This window comes from Barbus barbus, assembly GCF_936440315.1.
Source record: "Barbus barbus genome assembly, chromosome: 22".
Classification (NCBI taxonomy): domain Eukaryota; kingdom Metazoa; phylum Chordata; class Actinopteri; order Cypriniformes; family Cyprinidae; genus Barbus; species Barbus barbus.
In genome coordinates this window covers 12027358-12035985 of record NC_136750.1, presented here as the reverse complement: position 1 = coordinate 12035985, position 8628 = coordinate 12027358, and positions in this window count along the sequence as shown.

Genomic DNA, 8628 nt, shown 5'->3' with positions numbered 1-8628 from the left:
GCGCTGGATCTGATGGGAAAGGAAGAAGATAGGGGCTTGCCCGTCTTCATTCCCTCCACCTGATCCATCTGCGATTCCCATGAGCACAGCTGCCACTCCGCTTCAGCGAAAGCTGGGCCGGCACCGCGAGGAACGCTGGTGAAGGCTCCCTTCTCAAAGAGAGCCTTCGGGGAGCGAGGCGTACACAGTGGAAAATGCTCACAATGCGGGCAGTCGGGCCCCTTGAGAGCCGACTCTGCCTCCTTCGCTCCCAAGCAGACCACGCACAAACTGTGTGTATCCCCACTTGTGATTCTTTTTCATGGGCAGGGAGGTACCCACAATCTGTAACGTGAACTGCTTTCACCCTTATATTTTGTCTTTAGACATATTGGAGCTTTATATGTTGCTGGACTTGTAACTTGATAAACAACAGTAAAGAAGACTCACAGAACATAGATCGTGACTGACACACACAGAGCTTTGCTGAATGACAAAAGCTAAAGCCGGTTGCACCTCACCTGCTTTTATGCTTCCTGGTCATTACGACACCCGCCTGTGACATCTCGCCCATTGTTTGGAAGGATTACACATATTCAGGAATATGGCCAATCCATTGTTTCCATAGTCATTATCACTGTTTACAGCTACAAAACAAATATTTTCAAATATTCTCTGATAAAGTAAATCTGTATGAAACCAACGTGATTAGTTTTTCCTGTCTCAACTCATTATCTCTAATGCGGTCACGCCCACTAGCCGATTGCGCTTTTCAAATTCTAAGCATCCACTTGAGACGTGTGCACATGTAAATGCCCACATCATCCATAAACAAACGAGAAGAGTTCATCCCGGCTACTTTTTGTTTCTGGAAGAAGACACGATGAGAGGAATAACCCAGAATTTATCTCAGAAAAAGAACACAATGCAATGCGTCATGCAGCTAGATCCAGTGGAGGATATCATTCTGATGAGTATCTAAGATTACTTTCATCTGTTGTTAACACTATGAATGATATTAAAGTCTATGAATGTTTGGCACTGTCACAAGTTCGGTCTCTGTGGCCCTCCCTGAACACCACCGGAGGGCACCATCACCGGAATATTAACTGAACTGAATTTGCCACAATGCCCTGTACCTGAGACTGATTGCGGCACAGGTGTTTCCCATCACTGTTACCCCATATAAGCTGCAATCTCCAGTAACACAAAGTCTTGTATTGCCCTGGCTTACGCCTCGGAGCGTTTATTCCATGTTTATTGAGCTCCCGTTTTCGACCTTGGACTGTTACCTGACTCTGCCTGTTTGACCCTGTCTTATTAATAAAGCTGCAAATGGATCCCCGTGCCTCAGAACCCTCATTACAGGCAAAAAGGTGGGTTACTGTTCAAGTCTCAGTGTTCAGATCAGTATGTTCAATCATGTGTCCTTGACCTTCACTATGTGTATTTTTATTATTCTTTGTTGTAAATAAAATACAAATAATAACACAAATACAAATAATCAAAAACCCACATTATTTTACTCCCCTCACACTCTTTCTTACCTGCCTCAGTCACATTCATATTGATGGCCCATTATGGGATATATTTGTCTCTTAGGTGTGAATCACTAAATATTCATGGCCATTATCACTCCCTCGCATATGGGTATTCTATCACAAATCCTGTCTTACAAAAGTTAAATCAATATATTGTTTTCTGAGAATGAGCAAAATGTAGCAAAAAACTCCAGTCTACCATATATAGTTCTCAAAAGTCTTGTGAACAAATATTATGTATGTGTTTCATGGCCTTATTTCAGCGACTTAAAAATTAAATTTTTCACTATCCACGCAGAAACATTGTTTTCTCAAAAAACACAAACATGTACATTCTTGCTGCTCACATATTATTGTAGCCCAGTTTGAGCTCAATACAGTGTTATCAGACTTTAGCCATTTATGTTTTTAAGATACTGAAAAAAAAAAATGTCAGGGCATGTCACAACTTCTCCAGGGCCCCAAAACACCCTCAGAGCCAAGAGGGTTAATACTCACCAGAATTGAGGGCCAATTGAGGGCTACAAACAGGAGCTGTTCTCCATCCTCCCTGAGGATGTGAGCGGCATGCAGAGACTTGAGTCTGTGCTGGCTCCAAAGTAAGAGATGGTGTGCGAGTTGTGACATGCGACGGGAGCGAAAACCACCCTGATGTTTGATGTATGCAACGGTTGCTGTGTTGTCTGTTCGGACCACCTTGTTATGGACCAACGGTCAAAACCTCCTCAAGGCCAAAGGCACAGTCAGCATCTTCAGGCAAATGATATGCCAATGCAGTCGATGGCCTGTACAGACCTCGGAGGCCACATGCCCATTGCACACAGCACCCCAGCCCGTCTCGGAAGTATCTGTTGTAACAACGATGCACCTGGACACCTGTTCCAAGGGCAATCCTGCTCGTAGAAAAGAGATGTCCCCCCAAGGCCTGAAAGTACAAAGACACAGTGGAGTGATGATCACACGGTGTATGCTGTGGTGCTATGCCCAACTCAGAACTCGGGAATGAAGCCAGTGCTGAAGCGGTCTCATATGTATCAGTCCCAGCAGTGTGACCACGGTAGAGGACGCCATATACTCCAGGAGCCTCTCAAAGTGTGTCTGAGAGGGGCCAATATTTTGTGCTTGAGAGCCTCAAGCACTTCATCACCAACACAGTATGATCCTGCGAGAGGTGTGCTCTCATCATAACCGAGTCCAGTTTTACACCAAGAAAAGCGATACACTGTACAGGGGAGAGTTTGTTCTTTTCCCAGTTGACCCGAAGTCCCAACCGGGCTAGGTGGTCGAGGACCATATCCCTGTGAGCGCAAACCAATTCTCTGAGAGAGCTAGAATTAGCCAGTCATCGAGGTAACTGAGAATGCGAATGCCCACTTCCTTGAGAGGGACAAGGGCAGACTCAGTGATCCTTTGTAAAGACGTGAGGAGACTGAGACAGCCCGAAGGGAAGAACCTTGTACTGATATGCCCACCCTTCGAAGGGAAACTGTAGATACGGCCTGTGCCATGGGAGGATCAAGACATGAAAGTACTCATCCTTCAGGTCTATTGCCGCAAACCGATCTTGATCTCTGACAAATGTTAGTATGTGTTTGAGGGTTCACATTCTGAATGGAAGCTTGTGAAGGGCCCAGTTCAGCACCCTTAGATCCAGGAATGGTCTGAGCCTCCCACGCTTCTTGGGTACAATGAAGTAAAGGCTGTAAAACACCTTTTTCATTTCGCCCAGAGGGGCAGGCTCAATCGCAGCCCTTCATCTGAAGAGTTGCAACCTCCGCCCTGAAGAACAGCAGCATTTTCACCTCAAACTGAGGTAAACAGAATGCCCCTGATCTTGGGCGGGCACCTGGTGAACTGAATTGCATAGCCAAGCCGAATATTTCTGAGGAGCCAGCAGGAAGGATTGGAGAGGCTCATCCAAGCATCCAGATACCTTGCCAGTGGTCTCAAATGAACCACGTTCGATGCATCTCGGGCAGGGTTCCTGCAGCTTGGCAGAGCAAAAGACGCTGTTGTAGGATGTAAAACGTCCTGTAAAATACACAGTGTCTTGTCCGCAGGGTCCGTCACACATGCCACCAATGGATGAGGGAACATGAGTTTGCCTACATGCATCGTGTTGGTCAGGTGTCAGACCCATTGCATCTGAATGTGAGGAGACAGAATGTCTGTGTCCGAACAGGTTCTGATGCGTGATGTCAGCATCCAGCCATCCCAAATGGGAGGGCTCGAATCGCTGTGTGTGTGACCCAGAGAAGAAGGAAATTGCTATTTAATCAACCAGGTGGTGGCTATCTTCCGAGTGACAGACTGCCATAGTGGAGCCGAATCCACCTCACAGCCCCCCATTGGAAGTGGATCCAGGCTGGTCAGATGGTCCCTCCTCCCTGGGTTCCCCATGTCAGGAAGGCTTCGAAGCCTTACGAGGTTTCTTGGTGCCCTGACAATGAGCTGGCGGTGCCACTTTACTGCTATTGGTGGGCCATTGATCAGGCTTAGCTGCAGGCCCAGGCTGTTGTGGGGCCTCAGCAGTCCTTGCAGGGGGCCGTCCCTAGCGACGAGCAGACAAGGACTACTGACTCAGGGGTACAGGACCGGGGCCTGACCCACACTGAGGCAGGACTTAATGGCCTCTGTCTGCTTTTTCACCATGGAAAACTGCTGGGCAAATACTTCCACGGTCTTGCCAAAGAGACCTACCTTTGTATCGGGTGTCAAGAAAGTGTACTTTCTTGGCTTCACACATCTCACATCACCACTAACGTGGACATTGCCCTCCCCAGGACCTGTACTTTTGTAACCCAGAGGGCATAGTCAGTCGTCAAGCGAAGTTCCTGCAGTACCTCTGGGTTGGGACCACCCTCGTGCAGCTCTTTCAACGCCTTGGCCTAGTAGACCCGCAGGAAGGCCATGGCGTGCAGGGCAGATGCAGTTTGTCCACCAGGGATGAAGAAAACTTACAGGCCCTGGACAGAAGTCTTGGGCGGCCTCACCAGGTGGTGGCGTTTTGCGAGCAAAAATTCACCGCCATCGCTCTCTCCACCTATACACCTCTGTATACCCCCTTGCTGGACCCCCATCGAAGGTGGTGAGGACAGAGGAGCCAGTGTACCATGTTCTGGCCGAAAAGGGGGCCTTCCACGATTTCATCAGCTCCTTGTGAATTCCGTGAAGAAAGGCACTGGGGCACAGCTTATTGTCGTGCTCAGCACCCAGAAACAAATAATCCAGCTGCGAGCGTTCGGGGCAGGGCAGAGGAGACCACTCCAGCCCAATGCTTTTGGCCACCCAGGAAAGCACGGCCACCAGCTCAGCATCAGTCTTGGACTGAGATTCAGCCCCCGTGGGTGCTGGTTCAGCTGAGTCATCAGCTTCCGATTGGCTCAAGCCTGCCCTCCGATGCTGCAATTGACAGCTCATCCTGATCGCCAGGCCTAAATGAGAGATTGAACTCAGCCAAAGACAAGCTCTCAAACTCATCTGGAAGCTTAACTGGCAAACACAAGGCATGGGAGGAAAGGTAAGTACACGGGAATTCCTCCAGCGAAACTAAACCAGCTTCTCCATGCTCTTCCGCGGTGCACATTGCTGTCGTTGAAGTACCAGAGTGGCAAGCAGCCACGGTGACTCAGGGTCTTTTGACAAAGAACCTGAATCGAGAGCGCAACGTGCTAATGGGAAGTGCCTCGCAAGCGGGGAACAAACCATCCATAAGTGCTGCCTCAGCGTGAACATGGCCCAAACACTGAATACAGCCCTCGTACGGCCATTAGGTGAGATGTGTCAACCACAACCAGAAGCACACAGGTGGAAAGGCATGATGTAACACACAAATCCACCTGTGAAGCTCTTTTAGAGAATTTGCTCTTTTAGGAGGAAATTTGCTCTTAAATATCACCGTTGAAGCACCCAGGGGTACTCTCACAACACTTAGCTGTGAATGAGTAGAGAGAGACGTGCCCGTGCCGTAGATCCAACAACGAAGGAATCGAGAAGTGAATAATTGCAACCTCTCACAGAGAGACGCTGCCTTCGGATCCGAGAACAGAACGAATGAACAGATGCTACGCTGGCCTATTTATACCTGGATGTCTGGGGCGTGGCCAGCTATGCAAATTCTGCACACCCAATTTCATTGGCTTTTTCTCAAAGATTTCAGAGGTGTTTGGGCTCCCAAGAGCGACCCATAGTGTCGTACACTTGACACAATGTTGAAGTGAATGACAGAAAAGGAACTTTGCTATAGCTGACTGAAGACCAAGCAATTATATAACTTTTTTTTTTTTTTTTTTTGAGGGGTAGGTTTAGGGGTAGGGTGAGTGTAAAGGTGTGACGATGTCATAAATTAACTTTAGTCTTTGGTATATGCCGTGTGTTTTGTTAGGTTTATGTTTGTTTTGGGTTACATTTATTTGTATAAATGTTTGTCTTTTATTGTTCGTTTAAATACAATTTTGGACTTGTTTCTCTTGTCTAAGGTGTACATTAGGTCAGGAGAAAAGAGACACCAAGGTTTTTTTGTTTTTTTTGGGTGTTTAAGAGGAAGTGCAGCCTTCCTGTTTCTTGTTTTATACCATCATATGGAATGCTGGGTAATGCAGGCATAGTGGACTTGTTAAGCTAAGCAGGGGGGTCATTATTTGTTGTGATTTTGGGAATATATACTGTCTGTATAAATGTAATGTATATTATATTGTTTATTTCTTGTATTTTTTTTTAGGTTAAATTGATGTCAATTTATTTTGAATCTTATGTTTAATTGAGTTTATTTAGAGGTTTGTGTATGAATATAATTTTGTTTCCCCTGAGTTCTCATGAGATGGTTTGATCCCTGGGTGTAAAAAGGGCTTACTCTGTTTCTCAGGGGGAGTTCTGATTGAGGCCTCTATGAGGAGGGTCAACTTTAATGTCTCCAATGTGATTTGTGAGTCAATAAATAATTTTTTTTTGACTGCAAGCAAGTGTCTCCCCGCCTTTGTTCTGACCATGTCCCCATAAAAGGGATAGAAAATACAGTCTGTACCAGTGGGGATTTCTTTAAGACTGCAAGGGAAGCTCGGCTTCCCCTATAATGTCAAAAAATTAATGGTCAAACATGTACTATTGTGTTAACATTTTATTGATTAAAAATGCGTTAGAACACGTTCATCTCAGAGACGAGTTCGTTCAGAATCAGCTACATATAACAGGTGACTCGATTTCCTTCTCATATATTCCCGTAGCATCAGTGTATTTGCCTGTTGAAGCCCAGCGTCCATTGACTTCTATGGGGCTGCTTTGAACAGTTTTTTTCAGTGCTTCGAAACTAGACGGTCATTGGATAAATGCTGCGATTATGTCCCGCCCCCGGACGCTCAGCGTCTCTGGGGGTGAATGGAGGAGTGGGCGGGGCTGGACTCCGGGCTTCTGCGTGATGATTGGAGGGTCTGTCGAAAGACTGCATCTCCTTTTGATTGACAGCGATTGTGTCCTATAAGAAGTTGCTGATGCTGAAGCTATTCGAGCCAGTGTTGCCAACTTAGCGACTTTTCAGACCACCCTAGCGACCTTTTTTCCCCAAAAGTGACTAGCGACAAATCTAGCGACTTCTTTGACAAACCTTAGCGAGTCTCTGTGATCGCTGGTACTGCCGCAACGGCGCGAGGTCAGCGCGCGCGCACCTCTTTCTCTGTTCAGTGAGCGGCTGAGAGGAGCCGTTCAGTTCAAATAGATATTATGTTGCTTCTCTAATTTTACATGCAAATATAGCCGAAATCACAGCACAGGAATTGTCTTATCTTGTGTGTATTATTTGATTTCATCAGACGACGGCTCAATTATAAATTAGGATTTTTGTGCATATAACTTCTTTCGGGAGGGAGAGCTGGTTATGTATTCTTAAAGGGCTGCGTTTCAGTCACTATTTCATATTTATCCCGTTGACTGACAACATAAACAGTAAAATATATAAAGGAAAACAGTTTTATTGAGAATTTGGCTGCATTAAAATACAGTATGAGCACAGAGAGACAAACAAATGTAAAAGGCAATATGACGCGATGACGTAATGAATATGCTAATTAGCGCATGACGTCATCTGGCGACATTTAGCGACTTTTCAAACTGGCTTTAGCTACTTTCCATCGAAAGAAGCTGGCAACACTGATTCGAGCTCAGTCCCATAGTGGACTTTGCAAGTGTAGTCAAAAGACAAACTGCTGCAACCTATTTCTTGATAATTGCTGGCCAATTTTCATTATACATTTCACACAATTATACACCACATTCCTTGTGTCAGTTTAACCTAATTCCCACATTTCCTCCGTCTAGTTTAATGTTTTTTTAGATCGTTTGTTCATTCATTCATTCATACAGTAGGCCAGGCAGTGAACTAGCCAACTAGCAAACTGCACACGATGGCAGAATTTACGTATATATAAATGGACAATTTTTATGATGTTAAAAAAATTAGCTTCCCCTCTTTGAAAGACCAGCAGCCGCCACTGGTCTGTACAGTATAAAAATCAGTATGTTTAAGGAATGTCCCCATAAAACGTGTGTGTGTGTGTGTGTGTGAGAGACTTATACTGCTCTACAAATCAAGTTAGTGCACTTTTGAATAGGTAAAAGAGATACACACAGGCAATCTTTGTCAGGTTTTTCATTTAAATAAGCTACCATCTGCTGCAATCTTTTCCAAAGAAAATAATTACTTTTAACATAAAATCTGTGAAACAGACAGATAAACTTTTATTACGTCATTCATGTCAGCTCTATTTTACACTTATTACAATTGTTCACATACCACAATTAAAATGCAATTAAAACAATTATCAATAAAGCAATTATCATAATTATTATTAATTATTAAATTAATGCAAATTATTAATTTAGCTTTATTAGTAGCATAAAACCTGCAACATATACAATAGTGACTGAACTAACAAATGTAGTTGACAGATTTTTTTTTTTTTTAACCGAATATTGAGATGGTTAAATGTCTTCATACTGACAAATGTTACATACAAGGATTAAATTCTTAAGGGTTCTAAGGTCACCATCCGTTGCCAGCAGGGTCTGCACTATCCTGGGAAATATCCTTTGCCATCTGCTTTCCTGATCATACTAC